Source organism: Anguilla anguilla, chromosome 2, assembly GCF_013347855.1.
Source record: "Anguilla anguilla isolate fAngAng1 chromosome 2, fAngAng1.pri, whole genome shotgun sequence".
Classification (NCBI taxonomy): Eukaryota; Metazoa; Chordata; class Actinopteri; order Anguilliformes; family Anguillidae; genus Anguilla; species Anguilla anguilla.
The window spans coordinates 2,197,772-2,212,565 of record NC_049202.1 but is presented as its reverse complement, the minus strand read 5'-3'; the positions used below and the strand labels follow the sequence as shown (position 1 = coordinate 2,212,565).

At 39.6% G+C, this 14,794-nt stretch overlaps 1 long non-coding RNA gene across 1 annotated transcript; it reads right to left on the bottom strand.

Moving 5' to 3' along the window:
• Positions 1–2,343: 2,343 nt before the first annotated feature.
• On the bottom strand, positions 2,344–8,163 carry LOC118217437. The gene is made up of 3 exons (XR_004763198.1): positions 8,112–8,163; positions 7,427–7,519; positions 2,344–3,001 (listed from the first exon to the last, which is right to left on the bottom strand). It is a non-coding gene; the product is annotated as an uncharacterized LOC118217437 (long non-coding RNA).
• Positions 8,164–14,794: the final 6,631 nt, after the last annotated feature.

Here is a 14,794-nt window from a genome sequence, read left to right as displayed (position 1 = left end):
CCCAGAAATGGGAATCACGTCTCGATATTTAGCGAGGCTCATTGACCACAACAGAGCAGAAGTCTTACACTTTCAGGAAATAACATGGACCCATGTATATGTGTGTATGTTAGTGTGGGTGTGTATGTTTGTGTGTGTGCTTATGGCATTATTACCATGTTATTCCTGTCTGGATTGATTGATTGATTGTGTTTGTTTATTTCTTTTTTTAAAATCCTTTCCCTTCCATCCCTGTAACATTACATGCAAAATGCATGTCTGTTGTTTTTGGGGAATATAAATTGCAGCTGAACATATGTAGATATCTCTGAAAGTGCATTATTGTTTTGAATTGGTCATTTTATTTACATTACATTTTATTTTATTTTTTACAATACATGTAGTACTTCTATGAAGAACCAACCTCCCCCCCCCCTTCCTTCTCAAAATGTTTTGGATGACTTAAAAATGTTTCCAAGGGCAAATCATTGTAATACTGTTCATTGCACAAAGTCTGAAAAAAAAAAGAAGCATGCGTCATTATTGTTTTTCCGTTTCATCTTCATGTCAATATTTCTACAGTAAAGAAGCTGTCATTTTGAAAATGGTTTAAAATAAATGTATTTTTGTACATCAGAACCCACGCTTTCTCATTGTCTGTGTGTTTTATATTGTAAAATGTGTTTCAGGTTAATGGTCAGTTCTGATTATTACACAATGTTCCAGAAAAAAATTCTACAATATAAGAATTGAGTGTGAGTGGCAGGTCACTGAAACAACAGGCCTGACGTAGTAGCACATTCATGAGAAACAATATAGATACTCTAGATAATGCACTTTCTAAATGCATTCTCCCAAGTAAGGCAGTTTTGGAGATTATTCTATTTATCTGGAGTAAATAAATACACAATATTTACATGCACATTTAATAGTGTGCAGAAAACTAGAGCATCTCATTTTCTCTGATTACAAGAGAAAGATGGGTGACCTTTGAAGAATAAAAATAAGTGTACAGTTTGCTCAAAACATGGCGAATTGTCTTGTCCATTCCAATAGGTCATACATAATGATGCTCCAGCCTTTATACAGTAGTTGTAAACCATACAGAGTCATAAAGAAATGTCAGCTTGTCATACCTTAATACAGGGTTGTCCTATAAGTCTTATAAAAGATTAGCTGTTTCTCATGATGGAGTTCTGTCTATCCGCGTGGTAAAAATGCTGATTCAGCAAATAAAGGTCCTAATTAAAAACCATAATTAACTGGAGTTTTTGTTCTGGGCTATTACAAAAGCATCCATGCCAGCAATAAGATCGGAAACATGGTTTGAGATAAAAAGATTTAATTACTGTATAGCAAATACATTTGATATTGGCAATTTGATATGAAATAACCAATTTTTAAATGCAGCACCAACATTAAGACAAGCATTAAAAAAACCAAAACTAAAAAACAAAGACATCAGTACAGTTATTTCATTTCCAAGCAACTGAAGAAACTTCAAAATATAAGTTGTCCCATTCATGCTGAAATGCTTGTTGACAAGCAAATGTGGGTCGTGATCATGGGGATTGTACAGTGCTCCTGTAACTTGGGACAGTGGTTACAAGCAAGTGACGAAACCAGCAGTTACTACATCTGAAATGTAATGTCAATAGTAACCGTCAACAGGATTGAGGCCGCGGGGATGCTAACGCTAGCTATGTGCGTATCCATGGTGATCTGGCAGTTGGACATAAGATGGTGGACATAAGAAAAAAAACTGAATCATTTCTGCTTATGGGATAGAATAGGGATGGGCAACAGACCTCATTACCCCTAAACAAGGAAAATTTCTTTGAGGCATTTCTGGATTCCACAACAGAATCATGCATCGCTCCAGACATTAGCTGTTGTACTGTAAGATAGTGGCTCAAAATGCTGTGTAGCTGCGTTTCCATTAAAAAAGCCACTATAAAAGTCACCTTGGAGCACTGAAAATATTACATTTAGTTGTACACACGAGACATCCACTGAATCAGGTGCCCAAATTGTGTTTGTTGCCGAGTGATTATTTTCAAAATGGGTGCATATCAAGAAATCCCACGTGTTGTCGATGGGTTGATGGATTGCTGCAATTCAGTGTTTTTTTTTTATTATTTTTTTTAAACAGCCAAGGTTCAGGGGAAATGCTTGACAATATCTTCACGTGATACCAAACTGTTCATTTAAAAACTGTGAGGTATTGTAGACTAACTTTATGTGATCTGCTTGAAACAGCTGTGTTCCAGAACAGCAGTAACAGGAACTTGTTACTTGTTAAAAGAGGAACAAACACCTCTTTTTGGATGATGTGTGAAAGGGCCACAGCAAAAAAAAGGGGAGGTAGTTCAGTTTCTGGGTACAAAAAAAAAACTTTTTGTGTGTGATGAAGGATATTTTAGACATGTACATACATTTCTGCTAACCTGTTAGCATTGTAGTAGCATGTAAAGGACATTGAGGGGTTGTATAGCAGGAAATACACTTCAGCTAACTCAAAAGCTAACTTACACCTTCAGAGCTCATACATATGTAGACTAGCTGATCATTCTTTAAAAAGAAAAAGTGTTGAACAGCTTTCAAGCTGGAAATATTCCTTATGGTGCGTGCCATCTGAAAATGCTGTGCTTGAGGATTAAGTACTGGCATAATGTAAAAACTGACGTAGGATATACTTGTGGGGGAATTCCGTGGGGATAATTTGTCCTCTGTATTTAACCCTTGTTAAATACAGAGGACAAATCCTTGTTACTTAGCAGCAGTGGGCAGCCACAGTGCAGCGCCCAGGGACCAACTCCAGCTCTAAGGCCAGTGCTCTGGTCAAGGGCAATGGCAGGAGTAGGCTTAACCTGACATGCATGTCTTTCGGTGTGGGAGGAAACCAGAGCACCCAGAGGAAACCCACGCAAACACTAGGAGAACATGCAAACTCCAGTCATCCGGGTCTGGCCCCTTGGGACTCGAACCCGTAACCTCCTTCTGGCAAAGCAACCGTAATGCCCTGTGAAAAAAACATAAATATGCAAGTTACAGCTTCTGGAAGCAGAGCACCTCTGTACAAACTGCTCTGGAGTTTTTTTTTTTTTAAAGCGTACTTTCTTGTTTTAGACCACAAACCCCTAAATTCCCACCAGCAGCCATTGTAAATGTGGAAGGCCATCAAAAACTTCATTAAATATGTCTAAAGCCTCGTACATCACACATAAAAACTGTCTGGGCCAGTCAAAAGCATACAATAAACTGAAATAATATGAGGAAACCCTATAAAGTGAACTATCCCTTTTACAGAGGATGTCAGAGAGATGACACATGCACACAATTACACCCGGGGGAAATAAAAACTCTAAATAGGTGGAGAAATCAAGTATAAAATTATCATGTATAATATGCATTCCATTCAACAGCATCTAGTGTGTTTTTTGCTAAAGTTTCTGGAATCCTTTGCACAGTAATACGTTTAATGTTTCATTTTTTATTATTTTTGAAAAATGATTGATATAACTTGACATTGACATTGACATTTAATAATTCGTTCTCTGGGTAGGAGTGATGAACCCTTGAGTAATAGAATAATCAGTACTCTGGGTAGGAGTGATGAACTCCTGAGTAATAGAATAATTAGTACTCTGGATAGGAGTGATGAACCCTTGAGTAACAGAATAATTAGTACTCTGGGTAGGACTGATGTACTCCTGAGTAATAGAATAATTAGTACTCTGGGTAGGAGTGATGAACCCTTGAGTAACAGAATAATTAGTACTCTGGGTAGGACTGATGAACCCTTGAGTAACAGAATAATTAGTACTCTGGATAGGAGTGATGAACCCTTGAGTAACAGAATAATTAGTACTCTGGGTAGGACTGATGAACTCCTGAGTAATAGAATAATTAGTACTCTGGGCAGGACTGATGAACCCTTGAGTAATAGAATAATTAGTACTCTTGGTAGGAGTGATGAACCCATTTAATTCCTCATTCTGTGGTAGCTTTTAATTTGATGGCTGTTCTTTTTTAAATCCACACAACCCCAGCTCCAACAGTGAGAAACAAACGGGAATTTTCTTCTTTTTTTTAAGTGATTGGGAACAGGATTTTCACCAAGCTTGATAAAAGACCTCTGTCAGGAAATATGACAGCATTGTCATTTCACAGGTCTGCCTATGGGATTGCTTTCGCCAGACTATGAAAGTACTCTGTCACTTAATAGGCTTCCTTCGATTACAGTTTATTTCACTTGTGCGGTTTCTGGTGTTGGCAGATGGGACTCCAACATGAAAAGGATATTGTGGCTGGCAGCCTGGCATAAGCAAGGCCCATTTGTCTTTATTCACCAGGGAGAGGAGGAAGCTGGCTCATTATACCGCAGGTTAGATTAATCTTAAGTCCTGTCTCTCCCCCTCACCTTGGGAGCTCCGCGCCATGCATTACAGGTTTCTTAAAACCCCGTACACATACTCTAACCTTCGCTGAGGGTTACTGATAGACCTGTACGCTGCTGGGGGAAAACGGGTGATTGTGGGACGGAATGCATCTTTCTCATGTAACTGAGAGATATCCACGCACACACACGCCCGCATACACACTGAGAAACACATACACACACACACACACACGCACACGCCCGCACACACACACTTGTACGCTCGCACACACACACACACACGCCCGCACACACACACACGCACACACACGCACACACACACACACGCTCACACGCACGCACACACATGCATACCCGCACGCACGCACACACACACGCACACACACACACACTTGTACGCTCGCACACACATACGCATGCACACACGCACGCACGCACACACTTGTACGCTCACACACACACACGCGCACACGCACACACACACGCATGCACGCACGCACGCACACACACACGCATACCCACATACACACACATCTTTAAAGTAATGCAACCAAGTTAAACATTTGTTTTTTAACAACATTTCTTCACATTTATCCAAGATAAAATGCATTCCAACTGAAATAATTTCCTGAAATATCCTCAAGAAGTATTTTCAGGCCTGGTGCTAAGCACTGAAAAACCCCTGAACAGACGTGGCATGCAGGGTGGCATGCAGGGTGGTATGCAGGTGGCACATTGGCGTGGTCGGATGGTGCAGCAGGCAGTCTGCCACTTATATGTCTGTTCAAATTTCTGTTTCCTCTGTATATTTAAGACTTAAAACAAAATGATATCTTAATATGCTGTATTTATTGCATAAAAATGACTTATGCCACATTATAGTTAAGATTCCATAACAAGCATCTTTAACAATCTTACAAACTTCACTGGCAAATAAGATTTTTTAGAACATTCAATAAAAAAATATATATTAGATCAAATTAATTTACATTAGATTAAACTAAAGTGCCAAGTAGTTGTTGGGGTTATATATTTCTGAAGCATTTCTATTGGAAATAAAAACATGGATACAGCTGGCATTACTTTTAATAAGGTTTTATGCACTGTGTGCATTAATGTTAACAATCCTCTTACCTTTTTCAAAATATTAGCACATCACGACCACAGGAGAAAAACGTTAATATTTGGCTGTGCCTCCCCTCGCGTTTGAGTTTTTTCTCAAGTGGTGCCATGCTCAAGTTCGATTCTAGTATGCAGGGCTTGACATTATCACTCACCACCCGCCAAACGTGGGTAGAATTCGAAAATGGCGTCTATCTCCATCACTCTTACTAGCCACTTTGGCGGGTGACCTTTTGGTAGCATTTTCTATGGTGAAAAAAAATCATTGTAGTTTACAAAAGGCATCCGAAATAATTAAATCAATTTGAGATGATACTACATGATACTACAACTCCCATGAGCAGTGGGTGCACACTGTGTGCTCATCCCATTGGACCATCCACTCTGCCCTCTCGTGTGTCACCTCCTCAGTCGAGCTGGGAGTATAACTGATGGAGAACTGGGCTGAAAGTTATATTTAGAATAATTCTGACTCTTGGAAAGCAAACCCCCAAGGGTTACCTTTCAAAAGAAACCAGGGTTATGCCTGTATTCAAAAGGGTTCAAGAATAGTAACCAGTTTATTTTGGGTATGTCATTTTTAGGCTTGTGTTAAAAAAGTGGGCGATACATCAGGGGTTAAAGCTTTTTTTTCAAAAAAAAAAAAAAGAAGAAAGATCATGATTTCAAATTATTCTATAAACTCAGTACATGCCTTATAGAAATCTAAAATTGAAGCAATGACTGTTATAAGTAGACTAAATTAAATTATTTCACTGTAAAAGCTGATCTGCACTCCATTGGGCTGGGGAATATAAATTGCTTTTCATATAAGTCTTGCAAAATGCTTGCAGGAAATGGAAGGATTGAAGAAGGTTTCTCGCACCTGTGAAATCAGCTTACTTTAAATCGGTTAAGATGTGTTTCTCCATCTGCATGCAACCCACACTTGGCTAGCTGGAAGGGGGCTACCACACACTATATACAGTACCTGGTCTGTATTGAATTTTGCCCTGGAGTGAGTGTGTTTTTTCTTCCACACTATATTACAGTTCAAGCTTCTGTGGTACGTTTTACACTACAGAAACGTCAATATTGTTTCCACGAGGACCAAGCTGAACATATTCTGCTCGGGGGGTCAACTCACAACCACCTGGAGTGCCAATTCTGAGCTTATTGAAAAGGGAAAATATACATTGAGCTTTGCTTCGCTCTATCCTGCAAGGGGGGGCTCTCCAGGTGAATAACGCTGTGTATAAAGCCGGGTTGGTTGGGTTGGGGCGGCACGGTGGTACAGTGGGAAGCACTGCTGCCTCACAGCAAGGTTTGAATCCGGCCCTACAGGGTCCAAGGTAAACTACGCGGTCCTTCCCTGCACTTGGAACTGTACTTCCCTCTAGGGTTTTCAGCACACTTGTTCCTGGTTATGGTTATACACTTTGTTGTACGTCGCTCTGGATAAGAGCGCCTGCCAAATGCCTGTAATGTAATGTAATGGCCCGGGCCTTGAGTTTGCGTGTTCTCCCCGTGTCCGTGTGGGTTTCCTCCGGGTTCTCCGGTTTCCTCCCGCAGTCCAAAGACATGCAGGTTAGGTTAATTGGAGACTCTAAATTGCCCATAGGTACGAGCGTGTGTGCTCTGTGATAGATTGGTGGCCTATCCAGGGTCTATTCCTGCCTCTTGCCCAATGCACGCTGGGATAGGCTCCAGCACCCCTGCGACCCTGACCAGGATAAGCAGGTATAGATAATGGATGGATGGATATAGCCAAGTTATACCCACAGGACCAAGGCACACCATTATGAAGGAACCCTAAAAAGTGGTAGTTCCTTCACAGTAGCAAATTGGTGGAAAAAAAATCCCCTGTAGCTACTACTCATCCTCCTCACACACAGAAAATATCCTTACAATCTTACAATATCATGTTTTGCACAATATACTTACAATTTGCTTTCTTTAATTAATACTCTCCTGTTGAATCTGTCTGTACTGATCAGCCTGGAAAGCCCCTCAATGGCTGTGTTCTGAACAATACTTCTGTGGATACAAATACAAATGTATCAGTAGGAAAATATATAACAGCATACATGCTGGCTGTGTTCCTGATGGATTCAGTAATACAATGTTTGAACAAAGTGAATTAATGGTTATAAGCTTTTAACATTAGCTTTCCCAGAATGTGTAAGACAAAGCTTTGAACAGGAGGTAAAAAATAAACCAAATAAATGGATATAAAAGATTAACTAATTCATGATCTAGATATATAGCATACCATATAGTAGTGAACCACATTAGCTGTAACATTGCAATATTAACATAACACATTATTACAATATGGGATGATAATGTAACCTTATTTAGTGACTTTGGGACAAACTGATGAATGCGCATTGTTTTTTCTTGGTGGTGTATATTAATAATATTATTCAGTCAGGTTTACTCCAGGCCCCCAATAAATAACATACAATCCCAAAGGTATGCAGTGTAAAGCAATAAACTTCGGGAAGCAACTTGTTATCTTAAAAAAAAGCCTTTGTATGAAAATGTATGAACATGGGAAAACAGAATATTCCAGATCTAATAACAATGACAACAACAACAATAATTAAATGTCCTTTATAATAATCACCTGGGTGATGCATGGCAGCCATTTTGCACCAAAACGCTGACCTCACATCAACTGGCGAGGAGAGGGAGAGAAATATTTTTTAGCCAGTTAAATCAGGGGATGATTAGGTGGCAGGTTGAGAATGAATGAATGAATGAAACACTGCATTTGTATAGTACATTTCCAGATGCTGAAAGTACTATACAGTGAAGGGTGGGAACTCACCTCAACCACCACCAATGTGTAGCTTCCACCTGTGTGATGCACGGCAGCCTTTTTGTGTCAGAACGCTCACCACACATCAGCTAATGTAGAGAAGGAGGAAATAAACAACAATGCAGCTGTAAAACCTCCAGTGTAAACCACAGAATACAGTCCAGTCAGAAAATTATGTCTATACTGACATCCACTCAAAATCATCTAGTGTTCTCAGAAAAGTGCAAACTCTCTGGTCGAAGCCCCCCTCTGGGTTGAAGCCCAAGAAGCACCTAAAATCAAACTGAGTCTGAGACAAAAGCTTTCTGTTTCATAGACATTTTTGGCATTGTTCTTCCAAGGAACATGCAATGATGCCTCTTTCCTTCAAACACTGAATAGCGTTGACTGTTCTGTTTCATTTTAAGAAAGCGCGTGTTCCTCTATTGTCAGTTTGCTAGATTTAAGGAGAATTAAAAGGCGTTTAATGTGACCGTGTTATGTAAACATAGGACTTATGTTTGGGCTTAATTTTCTTATTGCAATACAAAAAACTGTGTTTTGCCAAGCAATCAATACATGAAAAAATGTTATGTAAAAACCTTAAAAAGTCCACTGTCCTGTACAAACACTGAAAAATAACTCTATATAGCCATGTCCCCTCTTCCATCCAAAGGGGGCAGACTGACACACGATTAGCAAAAAGCTAATGCATAATTCTAATCCTTTTAATAAATCTACCACAAATCAAATTCAGAAAGCATATTTGATAAATGCTGCCACTCAGCCAGATCAAAAGCTGTCCCCTCATCCAAGGGCAACAGAGAAGACTCAGGTGTACAAGGTTTAACAGCATGCATGTTATGCTAAATCATTTCCGTGCTGTAATAGAAATGTTGCCAGTGGCTCAGTATAACTAGCTTGTTATATTACATCAAACAATATGTTTGATATAACTGATGAAGACAATTGTTAGTATTTTAATCATTATTTAAAACAATTGAACATTAGAAAGAAAAAATATGAAACACAAGTTGGAAGTAGAATTTCTCAATGTCAGCATGAGCTGTCAGCATCTACACTGTATTAAATTAGCCTATGCCTTTAATGAACAAAAGAAAAATCCAGAAGTATAGATTAGTGTCAAAAGAAACTTGTTACTCAACAAAACATTTTAATTATTGTTTTGTTCATTTCAAATGATCTGGTGATATTTGGGGGGAAAATATCCTTAAAAAAACCCTCCAGAGTGACAGTAATTGCTGTAATTTTTTTTTTTTTTTTAAACCTATATCTTGTTAAATACAACTGCAAAGTAAGTAGCATTCCCTTGAAATGCTTTCAAATGGAGCTAGTGCTAAATGCAGTGCTCATGCCAGATGAATCTCCCTTCCCATAATGCATTTTGATTTCCATTTTCTGGTCTCCTGCATCAGCTGCATTGACACAGTATTAACGTACCAACCCACCCTTATTTGCCTCTTTCTCCTTGATGAAGTTTCCTTTTTTCCTCTCAGCTTATTTTCTGTTCTTGAGTGGCTTTAGTCAGCCAAACTCTATTTTCACAGAATCAGAGGCCATCATCCTCTTTTGTATGGCCATTGTTTTTTTTTCTTTTCTTGATTTGGCTCTGTACTCCATAATTTTAGATTTGCAATCAAACCATTCATAATGTGGTTATAGTGCAGATTCACAGCTTTTATTGAAGGGTATTTTAATACAATTTGATTACTGTTTCACCAAGTAATAATAACAACACCGCCTATACTTAGCTGTAGTAGGTTAGAGAGATCAACACAACATTTTGGCACTAAACAAATGCATGTAGGAGGGCAAAAAATCGGTGAACATAGATAAACAGCGACTGGGAAAACTGGACCCTGTGATGGTCAGTCTTGTGCATTATTTTTATGATGGGATTTGATGGCATTCCTGGAAAAAAAAAAAACGAAGTCCTTCGAGCATAAAATTCCACATGGAATGACATCATACAGGCTCTGGAGTAATTAACCCAAAAGCATTAGATGCAGTTGAGGCAGCTGGGGATACAGTGGGGGTATAAATTTGCGGAGTTCCAGATGATGCTAAAATGATGCAAGACGATCCTCTTCATAGGATAAGACAATGAAGCAGTCTTACACACTCCTCCCCTTTACGGGAAGACAGGCTTGATTTAAATCGAAATGGGGGGTCTTAATTCGAAAACGAGCACAAAGTCAAAATCGATTTTTAACACCTCGCCAGATCGTGAGGAATATTTCCGGTTGTGTAATTACCCCGCAGTATGCCGTGAGATGGAATGGGGGGGTGGGGTGGGGGTGGGAGAATTACACAGAGCAGCCAAGGAATCCGAGCTTCAAGGGGTGAATCCTGCAAGGCCCCACGAGGGAACATCAGCGTTGCTAGCCCTCATTAAACCAGCGCAAAATGGAACCCGTTCCGTATCGGAAACCCGATAATGCATGTAGGCGCGCGGCTCGCGGACGGACGAAGCCACACGTTCCCAGATGCATTCGCTGGAGATAATAACACAAAGGGCGGGTCAGATGCAGAGTTAGGGGGTTTATGGAGAATATTAGAGAGAGAGAAATGTTCTACCTGTCAAGAGCCAACTGCAAGACAGGAGTCCTGCACGAGTCTCGGAGCTCACTGAAATGGGGGGGGGGGGGGGGGGGGGGGGGGGGCTCAGGCGATCTGGTAAAGGCTAGCTGGTAAATTGGGTATTTTAAATTAATGTCGTTTGCACATGAGGACCGCAGAACAAACTGCATAGCCGCCGCCTGATCCATAGCATGCAATGTATTTATTATTCATTTAAAACTGCATAAAACTGAATAAATGTATTCCCAAAAGCTGTGTCTGAGTCAAGCAATGCACAGGACTACAGTATCCAAGAAGCAAACCTGCGAAGATGTACAGAACCCTGACAGTATTAACAATGGAATTTTGTATAACCTCTACCCAATCTGAAATAAGAGTATAAGGGATGGAATTTGGTTGGATTTGATTCCAAAAATAACGCTTAATATGTCTTTAAATATTTTTACATCTACAATGTAGGAATTACATGTGGTTGTGAAAAATAGGTAGAACTGTCTTCAGTGTGCATGTGAAGCCTAAGATGTAAAAGTGGGAACCAATTTCGTTAAATAACAACAAACAAACCATTTGGTTCTGTACTCTGTCCATAATGTACCACTGCCTCTGGAGTCATCGGGAAATAGTTTCAAGACATGTTTCAAACAAAGACATTCTGAAAGTGTAGCATGCATTTTTTTCCAGTGACTGTTCTCTGAAGAAAAAGAACAACTCAAATATATCATACAGTTTAAAGAGAAGGGTTTTGTATTCAGAAGATTACAGGATATAATGGTAGATGTTTAATCAATTATTCAACAACAAATTAGTACTTATACAAAATGGATAATGTGTTAGAAATGAGCTTGGGGGAATACAAGCGCTTGGTAGGGTATGTCTCAGATAAGGTTTTATCATAATACATTATTTTATATCTTGAATTACTGTACCGAAAAATTATTATTATCATTATTTTTATTATTATTATTGTGCTGATGATAATGAAGGACCTCAATATTGCAATCATCAAAGACACAGTACTGCTCAAGAAATTAAAAAAGCTCACTATTCCAGCTCATTCTAAAATGGTAAAAATGTGTCACGCACTATATGAAATATCACACTTAAATTTACCATTAGCTCATAAGATATGCACATTCTCCATTTAAAAAAGGAACATTTACATTCATTTATTTACGGTCTTACTCTTGTTTATCTTAAGAGCAGATGGAATTGATAAATATGCATAAGACACCTCACATGGAAATGAAGCTGTCATACGTGTGGGTTTTTGATCAGTCAGTACAGTGCGACATGCCTCAGGCTATTTGTTGTAATTCAAAGCTTGAATATGCATTACTGTAGCGTATTTCATTTAAAAAGTTTGAGAAATAATACACTCGCTCATTCCGCCGATGTGTTTATTTACGAGATGCACATTTCAGCACCCGCTCATTTATCAGGGAGTTTTTTTTTTTTTTTTTTTTTAAGTGGACTCCGGTTTCAATATATTAACCAAACAGGCAGGTCAGAAACCAACAGGCCTATAATCCATTAAGTGTCATTAAAGTGCTTACTTGCTTTTTTTTTCCGTACAAGCATCTCCTTAACAAAACAATTCCCGCACGTCTGCTCACCATTGCATTCAGCTCAGATGTAATACAAAATTAGATCATTTATAGTGGTCATCAGTAAGAGCTGGTGGCAAGCTGGTTGACAGGCTATAGGCAGGCTTAGACACACTGAGCATTCTGATTGGACGTTCTCCTTTTGAAATCTTTGAAAAACAGACGTCATCTTTCTCAATTCAGGGATGACATGACAGACAATAACTTTATTCACTTGTGCTGTAGATACTCAAAACCCAGCAATACTGAAATACAGATCTCAGAAAACATAGACACGTGTTTCTGATACAGTCAAAAGATGGGTCAGATCTTCTAATGCACGCTTCTGTCATTATAAACTGTGGTTACTCAGATACTCATTTAGATATTTGGATTAGTTTGTTTTTCATTAAATGATAAGCCAGCATTGAGCAACACATGAAAATGTGATTTTCAACATGGGCAATTATTATTATTATTAGTAGTAGTAGTAGTAGTAGTAGTGGTAGTGGTAGTGGTAGTGGTAGTGGTAGTGGTAGTGGTAGTAGTAGTGGTAGTGGTAGTGGTAGTGGTAGCAGTAGCAGTAGCAGTAGCAGTAGCAGTAGCAGTAGTAGCAGTAGTAGTATAATATCCACCAATGACAAGTTTACTCCTGGTGACCTCAGAAATCCTCCAGACAGCTTGCTGAATCAAAATTGCACCACAGCTCGAGGCCTTGGATGTGTTCTGATCAAAGCCAGTCGGGCCTCAATCGGGGGGGGGGGGGGGGACAGGATGTTCATTCGTCTCTTTCCCGTGTCTCAGTACATCGACGGGACGGCTCAAACGGAGACTGCATTTCATTCTCAGTGGCGGGCGGTGAGATTGAGGCCTGCCAGGCTTTTTCTTTATTTTACTCACAGAGATCACGTACCAAAGTCACTGCCAGTTCTGACAGCACTTTGTCCCTGTGATAAAAACCTACCTCTAACCGAAATATCGCCCAGAAAGTACCAAATCATCAGCGATGTCCTTATTTTCAATGGGAAGCAAAGATGCCCAGAGTTAACAGGCACACTGTGCCAAAACCACATTTCTTTCATGAAGTGGGTGCCGCACGGCAGCAAACCCCTACAGGTAAACCTTCATTCCAGGAGCAGTGTCTGCTTTTTTACACACAAGGTCACACGAGATAGCAATGATGATAGTAATGATCATTTGAAAGTAATGGTACTGTAGCTCTGATTGCCCAGCTGAAACATAAACTTGTATGGCTGTCCTTACAGCCATACAAAATATAGCTGGGATATAGCGAGGATGTAGGAGATATAACTTTGTTATAATAAAAAAATCAACTCAAGTGAAGTACACATTTAGACTAAAAAATAAAATAAAAAAGGAATCCACTGCTGATTAGCAGAGTCTAAAATTTGAAAGCTAATTAATCACAGGATAGGATGATCAGGACTGAAGGTCAGAATTCTGTCAGGTGACTGTGTCTCTGTGACCTGCAATGTGATATACGGTCCATGTATCTGATTAACTGAGTAATATAGCTAATTATGAAATAAATGTACTCTGACACACAACTTTGAACTATAAAATGATCTATTAACAGTGGCTTCTGTGCAAAAAAATACCACTGTGGACATTTATGAAGTCCACGTACGCGTTCAAAAATTTCGCACTCCTCCACTACACATTTGTTTCACGTTGCATTATGCTTAGTATTAAGTCTTTAAATTTATAATTAAAGTAAAGGGAGAATGGGCGTGTATGCTAGCTGTATGAATCAGCTAATTGCCAGGCTGGAAATGTTACATTTAGTGCCTAGTACATTTAGTACATCTTTCTCATACAGTTTCAGAGGTGGAAAGCCCGGGGAACAGAAAGTAATGTTTTTCCTCCACTCAGGAATTCAGCCAGCAGATTTAACTAATCAGTGCTACCTTCAAGGCCTGAAGTAAATCCAGGTGATTGGCACAAAATACTGGGGAGGAGAACCGTTTTAGTTCCTGAACCTGGCGTTCCCACCTCCTGTCCACGTGCCTACCTGGGGATGCTGTTGAGCAGGGCTAGCACTGTAGCTCACAGAACTCGCTTAGCATTCTCTTATATTGTACGTAGCTCTACATGAGAGCATCTGCTAGATGAATGCAATGTAATGCAAGAATATAAACCCCAACCCCCCCCCCCCCCCCCCCCCCCCCCCCCCCCAATGAGCCTGGTTATTAAGTTGTAGCTCTATTCGTTTGTAACCTCCCTAGGAATCCCCACTCATGAGAACAATTGCTCCAGAGCATTGCCAATATGCCTGGACCTAAACTACCTCCAGGGAAAACGTAC